Source organism: Trichosurus vulpecula, chromosome 9 (genome assembly GCF_011100635.1).
Source record: "Trichosurus vulpecula isolate mTriVul1 chromosome 9, mTriVul1.pri, whole genome shotgun sequence".
Lineage (NCBI taxonomy): Eukaryota > Metazoa > Chordata > Mammalia > Diprotodontia > Phalangeridae > Trichosurus > Trichosurus vulpecula.
The window spans coordinates 30,372,737-30,388,755 of record NC_050581.1 but is presented as its reverse complement, the minus strand read 5'-3'; the positions used below and the strand labels follow the sequence as shown (position 1 = coordinate 30,388,755).

The 16,019-nt window shown below is 37.0% G+C and overlaps 1 protein-coding gene across 1 annotated transcript in view; it reads right to left on the bottom strand.

The window, feature by feature from the left end:
* Positions 1 to 16,019, bottom strand: part of AUH (AU RNA binding methylglutaconyl-CoA hydratase) — a 254,386-nt gene that overhangs the window by 108,245 nt on the left and 130,122 nt on the right. The gene's annotated exons all lie outside the window — the stretch shown is intronic.

Here is a 16,019-nt window from a genome sequence, read left to right as displayed (position 1 = left end):
CTGTCAAGTGAGCAGAACCAGGAGAACCTTGTTCACAGTAACAGCCACGGTGTGCAATGACTGATTTTGATAGACTTAGCTCTTCTAAGCAACACAAGGATCTAAAACAACTCCAAAAGACTCTGATGGAAAATGCTATTCACATCCAGAAAAATAAATATGGAGTCTGAATACAGATTGAAGCAGACTATTTTCTTTTTTTGCTTTGTTTTATGTTTTTCTTCCTCATAGTTCCTCCCATTCCTTCTAATTCTTCTATACAACATGACTAATGTGAAAATACGTTTAGGAGGAATGTATATGTAGAGCCTATATCAGATTGCATTCTGTCTTGAGGAGCAGGAGGGAAGGGGGGGAAAATTTAAAACTTATGAAAATGAATGTTGAAAACTAAAAATAAATAAACTTATTAAAAAAAGCATAGTAAAGTCATTTTGGTCCATTCTTTGAGAATGAAGGTAAACAACTCCTAAAGAACAAAGATTGTTTTATTTATTGTTGAACATATGCTTTAAAAATTTATTTTATTTTCTTTATTGATTTTATTTTTTATGTACAATAGCACATGATGCCCAATAAATGTCAATCGGCTGACTGGAGGATAGAAGGCAGGACATGGATGATGAGCACCATATAAGATGAGGAGGTGTGTTGAGACTGTGAGACACACTGGTGACTCACTGAAATACTGATGTGTGTGGCAAGTTTTCAGGGGCTTGTTTTATTGGATGGTTTGATTAAGTGAGCACTTTCAAAATGATTCTAATTAACAACATGGAATGTTGTGAAGCAGGGGGAGATGTGAAAGGAAAGGTGCTGGAATCAAGTTTAAAATGCATATATATAATGGAAATAAATATCTAGAAAGAAGACAACACACTTGTTATCAGTCACTTCCTCACTCCTTAACAACTTGCTACATGGCTTCAATCTCCACCATCATACGGAAACAGTTCTCTTAAAAGTTTCTAATTAAGTCATAATCACTAAATCCAATATTCTTTTCTCAATACTCATCCTTATTGACCTCTCAGCAGCATCTGACACTACTGACCACCACTTCTTTCTTATTACTCTCTTCTCTTGGCACTAGAATTTTTCTTCTGATGGCTATTTCTCTTTCTTCTACTTGCTCCCACTTCCTAAAAGGAGTTGATCCCTAAAGGCTGTCTCCACTGTCTCCCATGTCAACAATTCTCAATCAAATGAGCTGCAACTACCATCTTTACTTATATGACTTCCAAAGCCACATTTCCAACTTTCTACTGGATATTTTCCACTTTCATGTCACTGATACCTCAATTTCAAAATCATACAACTAATCTCATATTCTCCTCCCCATGTGCTCCTTAAAATATACCCCTCCTCATCCTGACTTCTCTATTTTTGTTAATGGCACAATAATACCCTTAATACATAAAATATTAGTCTTTCTTTTACTTTCCACTAGAACATATAAATTAGTAGGCACATATATTACATTCCTAATAATTTATTTGATGTAACCCTACACAAAATGGTTACAACATATACATATATGTCATGTACTTAGTTACACATACACACACACGCACACACACACACACACACACACACACACACACCCAAACACATGGTTACAACATATAATAAAAGAGATACAGAGGGGGCAGAGCCAAGATGGCAGAGTGAAAGCAAGAACATGCCCAAGCTCTCTCAGAAATTTTTTCAGATACCTCTTAAGAAGGGAATCTGAACAGATTTGAGAGAGGTAGTATCCACTAGGAGACAGAGTGTGGCAGATTTCCAAGCCAGGAGAGTCGGGAAAGAGAAGGATCTGTTTCACTGGGCTGGGAGAGTGCTGAGAGTGTGGAAACACCTCTGACCACAGCAGAATGGGAGTAGGCCCACCCACTGGCTGCAGTGGTAATCCCCAGGAATATTGTAGCCAAATGCCAGAATTATCAGGTCAAGGAGAAAATACCGCAAGCAGCTAGAAAGAAACAATTCAAATATCGTGGAACTACAGACAGGATCACACAGGACCTTGCAGATCCTACATTAAAAGATCAGAAAGACTGGAATATGATATTCTGAAAGGCAAAGGAGCTTGGACTACAATCAACTATCCAGTAAAACTGATCATAATCTTTCAGGCAAGGAGATGGACATTTAATGAAATGAGGGAATTCCAGACTTTCCTGATGAAAAGGCCAGAGCTCAACAGAAAATTTGATCTTCAAATTCAAGACTCAAGAGAGGCATAAAAAGGTAAACAAAGGAAAAAAGAACCTTGTTATTCAACAAGGGCAAATTGTTAACATCCCTAAATGGGAGGAAAAGGGATATACATAGACAGAGGGTGTGGGCATAAATTAACTGATGTGATGATAAAAAAACTTAATTAAGGGATAAAAAGGGATTGTAATGGGAGAAGAGGTAAGGAAGAGGTAGGAAAGGGTAAATTACATCACATAAAGAGACACAAAAACATATTATTGTAAAGAGAAAGAACAGAGGGAGAAGCGCACTCTTTGAGCTTTACTCTCATCAGATTTGGTTCAAAGAGGGAATAACATACTTTGTTAAGTACAGAAATCAAACATGCCATACAGGCAGTAGGAGGGGAAAGTGGAAAGAAAAGGGGGGGGGGTTAGAAGGGAAGGAAGAAGTAGTAAGGGAAAAGGGCGAGATAAGGAGTGGGGGCTGAAAGGGAGGGAATATGGAGGAAGGCAGTGGTCAAAAGCAAAACTCTTCAGGGAGGGGAAGGGAGAAGGAAGAAATAAAAATATTAACAAAGGGGAAATAAGATGGAAAAAGACACAGATAGTAATCATAACTGCAAATGTGATTGGGATGAACTCTCCCATAAAGTGGGGGCAGATAGCAGAATGGATTAAACACCATAATCGTACAAAATGTTGTTTACAAGAAACACATCTGAAATAGGGGGATATACAGAGGGTAAAGATAAAAGGCTGGAGTATATTGTGCTTCAGCTGAAATAAAAAAAAAGCAGGGATAGCAATCCTACTCTCAGACAAAGCAAAAGCAAAGATAGATCTAATCAAAATAGATAAGGAAGGAAACTACATCTTGCTAAAAGGCACCATAGACAATGAAGTAATATCATTACTTAACATATATGCACCAAGTAGTATAGCATCCAAATTCTTAGAGGACAAGTTAAGGGAGTTACAGGAAGAAATTGACAGCAATACTATACTAGTGGGGGACCTCAACCTCCCCCTCTCTGAACTTGATAAATCTAACCTCAAAATAAAGAAGAATGAAGTTAAGGAGATGAATAGAATTTTAGACAAGGCAGACACAATAAACCTCTGGAGAAAAATGAATGGGGATAGAAATGAATATGCTTTTTTTTCTCAGAAGTACATGGTACATACCCAAAAACTGACCTTTGTTAGGGCATAAAAACCTAACAATCCAGTGCAGAAAGGCAGAAATAATCGATGTATCCTTTTCAGATCATGATGTAATAAAAATTATTTGTAAAAAAGGACCATGGGAAGATAGATTAAGAGTTAATTGGAAACTAAATAATCTAATCCTAAAGAATGAGTGGGTCAAACAACAAATCATAGAAACAATGAATAACTTCATTCAAGAGAATGACAATAGTGAGACAACATACCAAACCTTATGGGATGCAGCAAAGGCAGTTCTTAGGGAAAGTTTTATATCTCTGAATGTTTATAAGAATAAAAGAGAGAAAAAGGAGATCAATGAATTGGGCATGCATCTGAAAAAGCTAGAAAAAGAACAAATTGAAAATCCCCAATTAAATACCAAATTAGAAATACTGAAAAGCAAAGAAGAGATTAATAAAATTGAAATCAAGAAAACAATTGAACTAATAAATAAAACTAAGAGCTGGTTTTATGAAAAAACCAATAAAATTGATAAATCTTTGGTCAATTTCATTTAAAAAAAAAAGAAAACCATATTACCAGTATCAAAAATGAAAAGGGTGAATTCACCTCCAATGAAGAGGAAATTAAAACAATAATTAGGAATTATTTTGCCCAATTGTATGCCCATGAATTTGACAACCTTAGGGATATAGATGAATATTAACAAAAATAAAATTTTCCCAGGTTAACAGAAGAGGAAGTAAAATACCTAAATAACCCCATCTCAGAAGAAGAAATTGAGCAAGCCATCAATGAACTCTCTAGGAAAAAATCTCCAGGGCCAAATGAATTTACATGTGAATTCTATCAAACATTTAAAGAACAATTAATTCCTATACTTTATAGATATTTGAGAAAATAGGTGAATGAGTCCTACCAAATTCTTTTTATGGCACAAATATGGTACTAATACCCAAACCAGGAAGAGTCAAAACAGGGAAAGAAAATTATATACCAATTTCCCTAATGAATATTGACGCGAAAATTTTAAATAAAATATTAGCAAAAAGATTAAAGCAATTTATCTCAAGAATAATACACTGTGATCAGGACTTTTTCCAGGAATGCAAAGCTGCTTCAATGTTAGGAAAACTATCAGCATAATTGATCATATCAAGAACATAACTAGCAGAAACCATATGATCATCTCAATATATGCAGAAAAAGTTTCTAACAAAATACAACACCCACTCCTATTAAAAAAACAATAGAAAGTATAGGAATAAATGGAGTCTTTCTTAAAATGATAAGTAGCATCTACCTAAAACCATCAGCAAGCATTATACGTAATGGGTATAACTTACATGCATTTCCAATAAGATGAGGGGTGAAACAAGGATGTCCATTATCACCCCTATTATTCAATTTGGTAATAGAAATTTTAGCAATAAGAGAAGAAAAAGAAACTAAAGGAATTAGAACAGGCAAAGAAAAAACTAAGCTATCACTCTTTGCAATTGATATGATAATTTACTTAGAGAATCCTAGAAAATCAAGTAAAAAACTACCTGAAATAATAAATAACTTTATCAAAGTTGCAGGATATAAAATAAACCCAAATAAATTCTCGGCATTTCTATATATTACTAACAAAGTCAAACAGCAAGAGATAGAAAGAGAAATTCCATTTTTTTAATTTAATATTTTAGTTTTCGACTTTGATTTCCACAAGATTTTGACTTACAGATTTTCTCCCCATTTCTACCCTCCCCCCATTCCAAGATGGCATATATTCTGATTGCCTCATTCACCAGTCAGCCCTCCCCTTACACCCCGTTCCCACTCCCATCTTCTTTCCCCTTACTTTCTTGTAAGGCAGGATAGATTTCTATGCCCCATTCCCTATATATCTTGTTTCCCAGCTACATGCAAAAAAAAAAAAATTTAAGCATCTGCTTTTAAAACTTTGAGTTCCAAATTCTCTCCCCTTTTCCCTTCCCACCCACCCTCCCTAGGAAGGCAAGCAATTCAACATAGATCACACATGTATTGAGAAATTTCATTTAAGGTTACTATAGACACTATAAAATATTTGGGAGTCTACCTGCCAAGACAAACCCAGGATCTATATGAACACAGTTAGAAAACACTTTTCACACAAATAAAGTCATATCTAAATAAATGGAAAAACATCAGTTGCTTGTGGTTAGGCCAAGCTAATGTAATAAAAATGACAATCTTACCTAAATTAATTTACTTATTCTGTGTCATACCAATCAAACCACCAAAAATTATTTTACAGAGCTGGATAAAATAGTAATAAAATTCATCTGGAAGAACAAAAGGTCCAGAATATCAAAGGAATTAATGAAAAGAAATGCTAGGGAAGGTAGTCTAGCCATACAGATATTAAACTGTATCATAAAGCAGCAGTCATCAAAACTACTTGGTACTGGCTAAGAAACCATGTGGTGGATTAGTGGAATAGTTAAGACACAGCAGTCAGTGACTATAACAATCTACTGTTCGATAAACCCATAGTGTCCAGCTTCTGGGCTAAGAATTCACTATTTCACAAAGACTTCTGGGAAAACTGGAAAACAGTATGGCAGAAACTGGGCATTGACCAATATCTTACACCATATACCAAAATAAAGTCAAAATGGGTTCACGATTTAGATATAAAGACTGATACTATAAACAATTTGGGAGAGCAAGGAATAATTTACCTGTCAGATTTATGGAGAAGGGAAGAATTTAGGACCAAACGAGATAGAGGGCATTGCAAAATAGATAATTTCGATTACGTTAAATTGAAAAGTTTTTGTACAAAAAAAGCCAATGCAACAAAGATTAGGATACAAGCAGAAAACTGGGAAAGTCTTTACAACCAGTGTCTCTAAGAAAGGCCTCATCTCTGAAATATACAGGGAACTGAGTCAAATTTATAGGAATACAAGTCATTCCCCAATTGATGCACGGTCAAAGTATATGAACAGGCAGTTTTCAGAGGAAGAAATTAAAGATATCTATAGTCATATGAAAAGATGCTCTAAATAATTATTGATTAGAGAAATGCAAATCCAAACAACTCTTAGGTACCACATCTCTCCTGTCAGATTGCCTAACACGACAAAACAGGAAAATGCTAAATTTTGGAGATGTGGGAAGATAGGAACACTGTTACATTGTTGGTGGAGTTGTGAACTGATTTAGCCATTCTGAAAAGCAATTTGGAACTATGCCCAAAGGGCTATAAAAATGTGCATACCCTTTGCTCATGGTTAGGCCAAGCTAATGTAATACCACTTCTAAGAATACCACTTCTAGGGCTGTATCCCAAGGAGATCACAGAAGTGGGAAAGGGACCAGTATATACAAAAATATTTATAGCAGCTCTTTTTGTGGTGGGAAAGAATTAAAAATCAAAGGGATGCCCATCAATTGGGGAATGGCTAAACAAATTGTGGTATATGAATGTAATGGAATACTATTGTGCTATAAGAAATGAGGAGCAGACAGACTTCATAATAATCTGGAAAGATTTATGTGATCTGATGCTGAGTCACCGGAGCAGAAACAGGAGAACATTATACACGATTACAGACACATGGTACTTGTGATGACTAACTTTGATAGACTTGGCTCTTCTCAACGATACAAGGTTCAAAGACAGCTCCAAAAGACTCACCATGGAAAAAGGTATCCACATCCAGAGAAAGAATTACAGAGTCTGAATGCAGATTGAGGCAAACTATTTGCTCTCTTTTCCTTCTTTTTTGGTTTTGTTTCTTCTTTCTCATGATTCATTCCATTGGTTATAATTCTTCTTTACAATTTGACTATTGTGTAAATAAGTTTAGTGTGAAGGTATATATAGAATCTATATTGGATTACATGTCATCTTGGGGGAGGAGAGGGGAGGAGAAGGGGAGAAAATTTGGAACTCAAAAACTTGTGGAACTAAGTGTTATAAACTAAAAATAAAAAATAATTTTTTAAAAAAGAGGGTAAAAGACAGACAGAGACAGAAATGGAGATGACGAAAGAGAGAGAGGAAGGAAAGGTAATCCGATAGGGGAAAGCAAAAAGTCCCACTATAAAATGCCTAATCATTGCTTAATGGTTACCCTATGCGGTACGACCAAGATCCCCCTACTAAATCAATATTTACCTATGTTTCCCTGATACAGCTTCTCCTCCCCACTTGACCTCACCCTCCATGTGGAGAAACCCTTGTCCCTCCTCCTTCAATAATTCTTAGGAACTAGCTTTCCCGAAGAGGTAACAAAGCTGTTACTGGGATTTAAATACCCCTGACATAGCTTCCTGGTCACATAGAGGCATAAGCAGCAATGAGTAGCTAGGGGCTTGAGATTTGGTGGATTTCTGAAGACCACACAAGGAACCATGTGCTACCTTATATTCTACCTAATGACCAAATGTGTTTCTGAAGACTATGAGAGCCACCGTACTTTCGCTGCTGACCAGATGTATTTTTGTATGGAGATCAAGGGGCCCACACTCAGAAAAGCTAAGTGCCATGGTTTCCTTATTAAATAGCCCTGCTATGTTATAGCAAAGAAAACTTCCTTTAATTAACTTTGCAAAGACTTGTAAGTCTCTCATTTTGTCACAACATCAGACCATTAAGCCCCCAAAAATCTAGGTTCACAAAAGCTATGCCATCACAACACAATCTCTGACAGATTTTACCACATTGAAAAGGCTTAAGTACGTTCTTTGCATTATGTCAGACTGTTTCTGCTTTCTGAAGCTCAAACTAAATTATTATAGAGAAGTTCATTACCAGCAGACTGACTAGTGGATGATGGATTCTTTGACCATGGCAATGTACCCTGTCAATTTCATCTGGAAAAAAACGCATCACCAATGGATTACGGTGAATGAAAATCTACTACAAATGCCTCATAAGCAATCCCAAACTACGCAACAATGAAATACAACTGTAGCATTATCTTGATCGACTAAGTATAGATTACATCTTAATCGCTGTCTTGGATTATGTTCTGTTTTTTAAAAGATTATTCATGAAAGAGTTATAAGTATCTTTTAAGGTATTAGCCATAACATGACAGAACTCATGCTACAGCACGAAAATATACATAAGCAAATTGTAGCAAGATGTCGGTGCATTATGACCTAGGGACCACCAGATCTACTAACAAACATACCAGTAAAGCTCTAAAAATGCATTAAAAGGAACACTGGTGGGGCAGAGCCAAGATGGTAGCTGGAAAGCAGGGACTTGCCTAAAGCTCTCCCCCAGGACCCTCCAAACACCTATAAAAATGGCTCTGAACAAATTCTAGAATTGCAGAAGCCAGAAAAAAGCAGAGGGAAGAAGGGCTCCAGCCCAGGACAGCCTGGATGGTTACAGGGTAAGGTCTATCGCACAGAGCTGGGAGCGGAGCAGAGCCCAGCATGGGACATGCCAGGACCAACCAGACCTGGAGCCGGGGAGCACAGGTCCTAGTGCCCTGAATCAGTGAGCTGTGGCAGGTACCAGACTTCTCAACCCACAAACACCAAAGACAACAGAGAATGTTAGTTAGAAAAACTGCGGGGACAGAGTGAAAGGAGTTCGTGGTTCAGCCACCTCCCCCAGGGGCAGCAGAGGTGGTGCAGCTCTGAGGTTGCTTACAGAACTACAGCTGCAGTTGCTTCCAGCCCCAGGCCCACTTGGTGGGAGGAATTAAGTGGCTGATCAGAGCAGGAGTGTAGCCTGCTTAGACCTGAGTCATGGTTCAGGTTGGCAGTTCTTTGGGGAGGAGGAGCGCTGGTGTGGCAGAGCTAGCTGTGTAGAAATAGATCTGAAAACAACAGCGCAGCCTCTCAAGCTAGGGATAAAGTACTCTCTACCCTACAAGCAGTCATACCCCAATGAAAAACTCAAGGGTCACATACTTGGCTGGGAACATGGCCAGGCAGTGAAAACGGACTCAGATTCAAAATCAGACTTTGGAATCTTTCTTTGGTGACAAAGAAGACCAAAACATACAGCCAGAAGAAGTCAACAAGTCAAAGAGACTACAACAAAAGCTTCCAAAAAAACATGAACTGGTCTCAGGCCATGGAAGAGCTCAAAAAGGATTAGGAAAAGCAAGTTAGAAGTAGAGGAAAAATTGGGAAGAGAAATGAGAAGGGTGCAAGAAAACCATGAAAAACAACTCAATGACTTGCTAAAGGAGACCCAAAAACATCCTGGAGAAAATAACACCTTAAAAAATAGACCAACTCAAATGGCAAAAGAGCTCCAATGAGGAGAAGAATGCCTTAAAAGGCAGAATTAGCCAAATGGAAAAGGAGGTCCAAAAGACCACTGAAGAAAATAGTACCTTAAAAATTAGACTGGAGCAAGTGGAAGCTAGTGACTTTAGGAGAAATCAAGATATTATAAAACAGAACCAAAAGAATGAAAAAATGGAAGACAATGTGAATTATCTCATTGGAAAAACCACTGACCTGGAAAATAGATCCAGGAGAGATAATTTAAAAATTATTGGACTACCTGAAAGCCATGGTCAAAAAAAGAGCCTAGATAGCATCTTTCAAGAAATTATCAAGGAGAACTGCCCTGATATTCTAGAGCCAGAAGGTAAAACAGACATTGAAAGAATCCACCAATTGCCTCCTCAAAAAGACCCCAAAAAGAAAACTCCTAGGAATATTATTGCCAAATTCCAGAGCTCCCAGATCAAGGAGAAAATATTGCAAGCAGCCAGAAAGAAACAATTTGAGTATTGTGGAAACACAATCAGGATAACACAAGATCTAGCAGCTTCTACATTAAGGGATTGAAGGGCTTGGAATATGATATTCCGGAGGTCAATGGAGCTAGGATTAAAACCTAGAATCACCTACCCAGCAAAACTGAGTATCATGCTCCAAGGCAAAATACAGACTTTCAATAAAATAGAGGACTTTCAAGCTTTCTCAGTGAAAAGACCAGAGCTGAATAGAAAATTTGACTTCCAAACACAAGTATCAAGAGAAGCATGAAAAGGTAAACAAGAAAGAGAAATCATAAGGGACTTACTAAAGTTGAGCTGTTTTGTTTACATTCCTACATGGAAAGATGATGTCTGTAATTCATGAGACCTTTCTCAGTATTAGGGTAGCTGAGGGGAATATACATATATAAATACAGACAGAGGGCACGGGGTGAGTTGAATATGAAGGGATGATATCTAAAAAAATAAAATCAAATTAAGGGACGAGAGAGGAACATATTGAGAGAAGGAGAAAGTGAGAGATAGAATGGGATAAATTATCTCGCATAAAAGTGGCAAGAAAAAGCAGTTCTGTCGGAAGGGAAGAGGGGGCAGGTGAGGGGGAATGAGTGAATCTTGCTCTCATGGGATTTGACTGAAGGAGGGAATAACATACACACTCAATTAGGTATCTTACCCCACAGGAAAGAATGAGGAAGGAGATAAAAAAGGGGGGATGATAGAAGGGAGGGCAGATAGGGGGAGGAGGTAATCAAAAGCAAGCACTTTTGAAAAGGGACAGGGTCAAGGGAGAAAACTGAATAAAGGGGGATAGGATAGGAAGGAGCAAAATATAGTTAGTCTTTCACAACATGAGTATTGTGGAAGGGTTTTGCATAATGATACCCATGTGGCCTATGTTGAACTGCTTTCCTTCTTAGGGAGCATGGGTAGGTAGGGAAGAGGGCAGAGAATTTGGAACTCAAAGTTTTAAAAGCAGACATTCAAAAAAAAAGTTTTTGCATGCAACTAGGAAATAAGATATACAGGCAATGGGGCATAGAAATCTATCTTGCCCTACAAGAAAGTAAGGAAAAAGGGGATAGTGGGGAGTGGGGTGACAGAAGGGAGGGCTGACTGGGGAACAGGGCAATCAGAATGTATGCCATCTTGAAGTGGGTGGGGGGGTAGAAATGGGGAGAAAATTTGTAATTCAAACTCTTGTGAAAAGCAATGCTGAAAACTAAAAATATTAAATAAATATTTTTTTAAAAAAAAGGAACACTGCACTGAATTCCTCTATATGGTCCAGAGATTAAGAAAAAAAAGGCCTGCCAGAATCCAGAGCAAGGACAAGTTAGGGTAAGGCAAAGTGTGAATTAGTGCCATTCCACAACAGGAGACAGAGCCAGAGAATCACCCAATTCACAGCAACACAAGAAACTCAGGGGTTTCAGAATAAGCAATCTGTGGCAACCTGATATGCCTACAGCCCAGGCACAACCTAGCCTCAAGGCAGTCAAAGCCAGAACTCCAGCAGGAGACAAGGCCAGACACTTCCTTTAGTAGTCAAGGCCTAGCCTTGGTCACTAAACTAGGATCAAGCATGGTCTATCCACAACAGAGAGAAGAATGGTAGCAAATTTTGAGCTAACTACAAGTCCCCAATCCAGAAAACAGAGCTAGAGATATGAGTAACCAGAATAAAATCATGAACAAGATGAAAAAATATTTTGGACTAAAAAATGCCCAAGGGAATAAAATCAAAAGAAGATACTAATTTCACAACAGTTCCAATTAAAGCCTCAGAGAAAAGAATGTTCTAGACACAAGGACAAGAGTAGCTAGAAGAAATAAAAGAGAATATACAAAATGAAAAATGTAGCGAAGAAAAAAAGCAAGTAAAATACCTTAAAAGAGATAGTGTCAAACTTTACTCAAGAATTAAACTCCTTGAAAATCAGAATGTGTTAAACAGACAATTATGCCATGAGACAATAAGGCATATGAAACCAAAATCAAAAGGTGGAAAAAGTAGAAAAAAGTGTAAGGTATATAGCATAAAAAACTACTGACCTTGGAAATGAAGTCAAGGAATGAATCTGTGTTTCACTAGATTACCTGAAGACTATGACCAAATAAAAAAAGCTTGGACTCCATATTTAAAGAGTCATAAATGAAAAAGGTACAAATTGCTTAAACCAAAAAGCAAAGTGAAAAAGAAAAGAATCCACTGGTCAACTCCTGGGGCGGGGGGGGGGGCGGGGCGAAGAAAAAGAAGACTTCTAGGACTGTCATAGACAAAATCCAGAACTTCTAGGTCTAATAATATACTGTAATAATAATATACTGTAAAATGCCCAAAAGAAAGCATTATAAGGAACCACATTCAGGATCACACAAAACTTGACACAGTTAAGGAGAGGGGAGCTTTGAATATAATTTTGAATATAATATTCCTAAAGACATATGTTTTTCAGGGTTTTTTTGTTTGTTTTTTTGGAGGGCAGAAGGCAGGGCAATTGGGGTTAAGTGATTTGCCCAAGGTCACACAGCTAGTAAAAGTGTGTCAAATGTCTGGGGCCGAATTTGAACTCAGGTCCTCCTGATTCCAGGGCCGGTGCACTACTCACTGCATCACCTAGCTGCCCCTAAAGACAAATGTTAATGGCTTACAAACATGTAAGGTTATTACCTATCTGACAAAACAAAATCTATCCTACAAAAGAAAAAATCAACTTTCATTGAAACAGAAGACTAACAGGCATCCCTAATTAAAAAGTCTTGAAGGGAGTAGAAAGGAGAGAAAGGAGGGAGGAAGGGAGGGAGGAAGGAAAGAAGGAAGGAAAGAGGGAGGGAGGGGAAGGAAGAAAGGAGGACTTATTAAGCATTCACTATGTGCTAGGCTCTCAGCTAGAGAAGAAAAGAAGAAAATATCTTTGGCCCAAATGGACAATATAGGAATTCATGGCCAAAGAAGAGAAAGAAAAGATCACAGAAGCAAAAATTGGACAATTTGGATTATATAAGATAAAAAGGTTTTTACAAAAACAAGATCAGTGCAATTAAAATTAGAAAGGAAACAAGTAACTGTGGGGAGAAAAATCTTTGCAAAAAGTTTCTGTGATAAACACCTCATATACAAATTACAGATTGAAATGTATATGAATAAAAGCCATTCACTAATAAATAAATATTCAAAGAATATGAATGTGCAATTTTCAAAGGAGAAATCTAAGCTACCTAAAATCAAGAAAAAAAATGCTTCAAATAACTCATAATTAGAAAAATACAAATTAAAACAATTCTCAAGGATCCACTTCACACCTGTAAGACTGGCAAAGATGATTTAAAAAATGAAAATGTCAGGGAATCAAGCACAATAATAAGCACGTGGTAGAGCTGTGAACTGATCTAGTCATTCTAAGGGAAAAAAATGAATTATGCCCCAAAAGTCCCTAAACTGTGAATACCTAAAAAATATACTCCAAGTAAATGAAAGCTAGATATAATGCACATCAATATGTACAAAAATAATTATAACAGCATTATGCCTCCAAGGCAATTAACAAAAATGTAAAGAACATGTGTGTATTAAATATTTATAGTAGCTCTTTTAGTTATAGCAATGAACCAGAAACAGAAGTAGTAACTGTAAGAGAGTGGCTGAAAAAATTATGGTATGTGAATGTAATGAAATTTCATTCCTCCTTAAGAAATGAAATAAAGAACAGGTAAACCTGGGAAGGCTTATAAAAATTAATGCAGAGTGACTGAGAAGAACACCACCACCATAAAGAAAAACACCTTGGAAAGATTTATAAATACTTCTCAATGCAATGAGCAAACACAACTCCAGAGGACTAAGATCAAATATGCCACCTGAAAGAGGGGCAACAAACTTGAGATAAAGGGGGAAAAAATCCATAGATCTTCATAGAGACCAATGTGTGCGTTTTCCTTGAATTTTTATACTTATCACACAGGTTTTGTTTTTCTTTTCTTCCTACCCTCCACCCCCATCCCAAGTATGTATGACATACTGACAGGAATAAGGGAGTAGAGAAATGGGTTAGAGATAAGGTAGTCAAAAAAAGAAGCAGATAGATGGTATAGTAGACTGAATATTGGATTTGTATTCAGGAAAACCTGGGGTAAAGTACTGTCTCAGATACTAAGTTTTGTGACCCTAGGCAATCCAGCAAACCTCTCTGTGTATCTAATTCTCATCTATAAAGTGGGTATAACAACAGCACCTTCTTCATTGGTTTTCATTGCTGTGAGGATCAAAAGAGTGCTATATAAATGCTAGCTATTATTATATGAGAGAGAGAAAAAAGTAAAGAGTTGCAGAAACCTTTTTTAAATGAACAGTGGAGAATAAAGGAAGGGCAAGAGCAATTAAAGTCAAGCTGGACAGGTTTAAAAATTTAATGTTGAATTTATTATTTATTTTTAAATAGAAGCAAGACATACATGATAATAAAAGTTCACCGTTTCATATACAATTCTCTCTAGCCCACTATATATATGGAAATCTTCATTTTATTTAGTGTTTGCTCAGTTTAGAAATTTTAAAAAAGAAAATTATTTAAAATTTTTAAAAATAAATTTAATATTTTAAAAGAAGAAAAATAAAGTACCTTATCCTTATCTATGGCCACAAATAAATCCTATTTCAATTATAATACAACTTTACTAATTAATTTCACAAAGATAAAATTATAATTATTACACTAAAATTTTTTTAAAACTAATTTGGGCTTAAATTCAGTATCATGATTCCATATATTATCATTTACTATATATACACACATAGAGCTCACATACATCTATCTATCTATCTATACACACATATATGTGTGGAGAGAGATAGGAGGGAGAGAGAGGGGAAGAGAGAGAGACAGAGAGAGACAGAGGAGAGAGAGAGAAGGAGGAGGGGAAGGAGAAGGGAAAGGGGAAGGAAGAAGAGGGGGCATATATCGATAAGTCAGGGTCCCTGGCACTTTTCTTCTCTGGCCTATAAAGCAATGAATGTCTGCCTAACCCAGAACCACCCTCAGTGTAATACACTGTAGTTGTTCAGTCATTCAAGTTGTGTCCAACTCTTCGTAACCCCATTTGGGGTTTTCTTGAATAAGATCTTGGAGTGGTTTGCCATTTGCTTCTCCAGCTCATTTTATAGATGACTGACACCAGAATTTACCTAGCTCCTCAGTGTGATACAACTTTTCCATTTAGTTGGTTTGCTATGGTCTGAGGATACTCCTCCCTTTAAAGCTGGTTCAAGTTGATAGAGTCAACCCTAGCATCCTGCACTAGCCTATAAAGCCCAGCCAAGAACACCTGTAACAGTCTTCAGTTAGACTAGTACAACCACCTTACTGCATGTTCAGGGGGCATGCTCCTTGAAAGCTAGCTCAGTGGTACTCAATTGAGTGCATGGAGCTCCATGGATTGTATGCTCCTCGGTTGTAACAAACCTTTGATCCCCAACCCTCTGGTATTTAGTGTATCATTCTAATCTGAACAAAATTTTGGTAAAAGTCAATCTCCCAATCCTACTTAATACTGATTCAAGTAGTACTGATTCATTACTAATCAGAGGTGTGAACTAGGTGTGAGCAAGGCTTAGACACCTCCCAGTTCAGTCAACCAATCAATCAAAGGTGGGACAAGAAGTCTCTTCATGGGAACTCGTAATCTATTTAGATTAATTTGTTATTATACCATCTCTCTCAGTGACTTTAAACTGGTTGTCCTCTGTAAATATCACAATATTTATACTTTCCTCTCTGCCTCTTAGAAACCCTAATTTTCTTCAAAGTTCAGCTCAAGAGCATTTCTTCATTCCTTCAGCTGCTGATGCCTCCCCCTTCCAAAAAGAAATTGCTTTGAATTTTTAATGTAAATTTTGTATAAGCATATACAT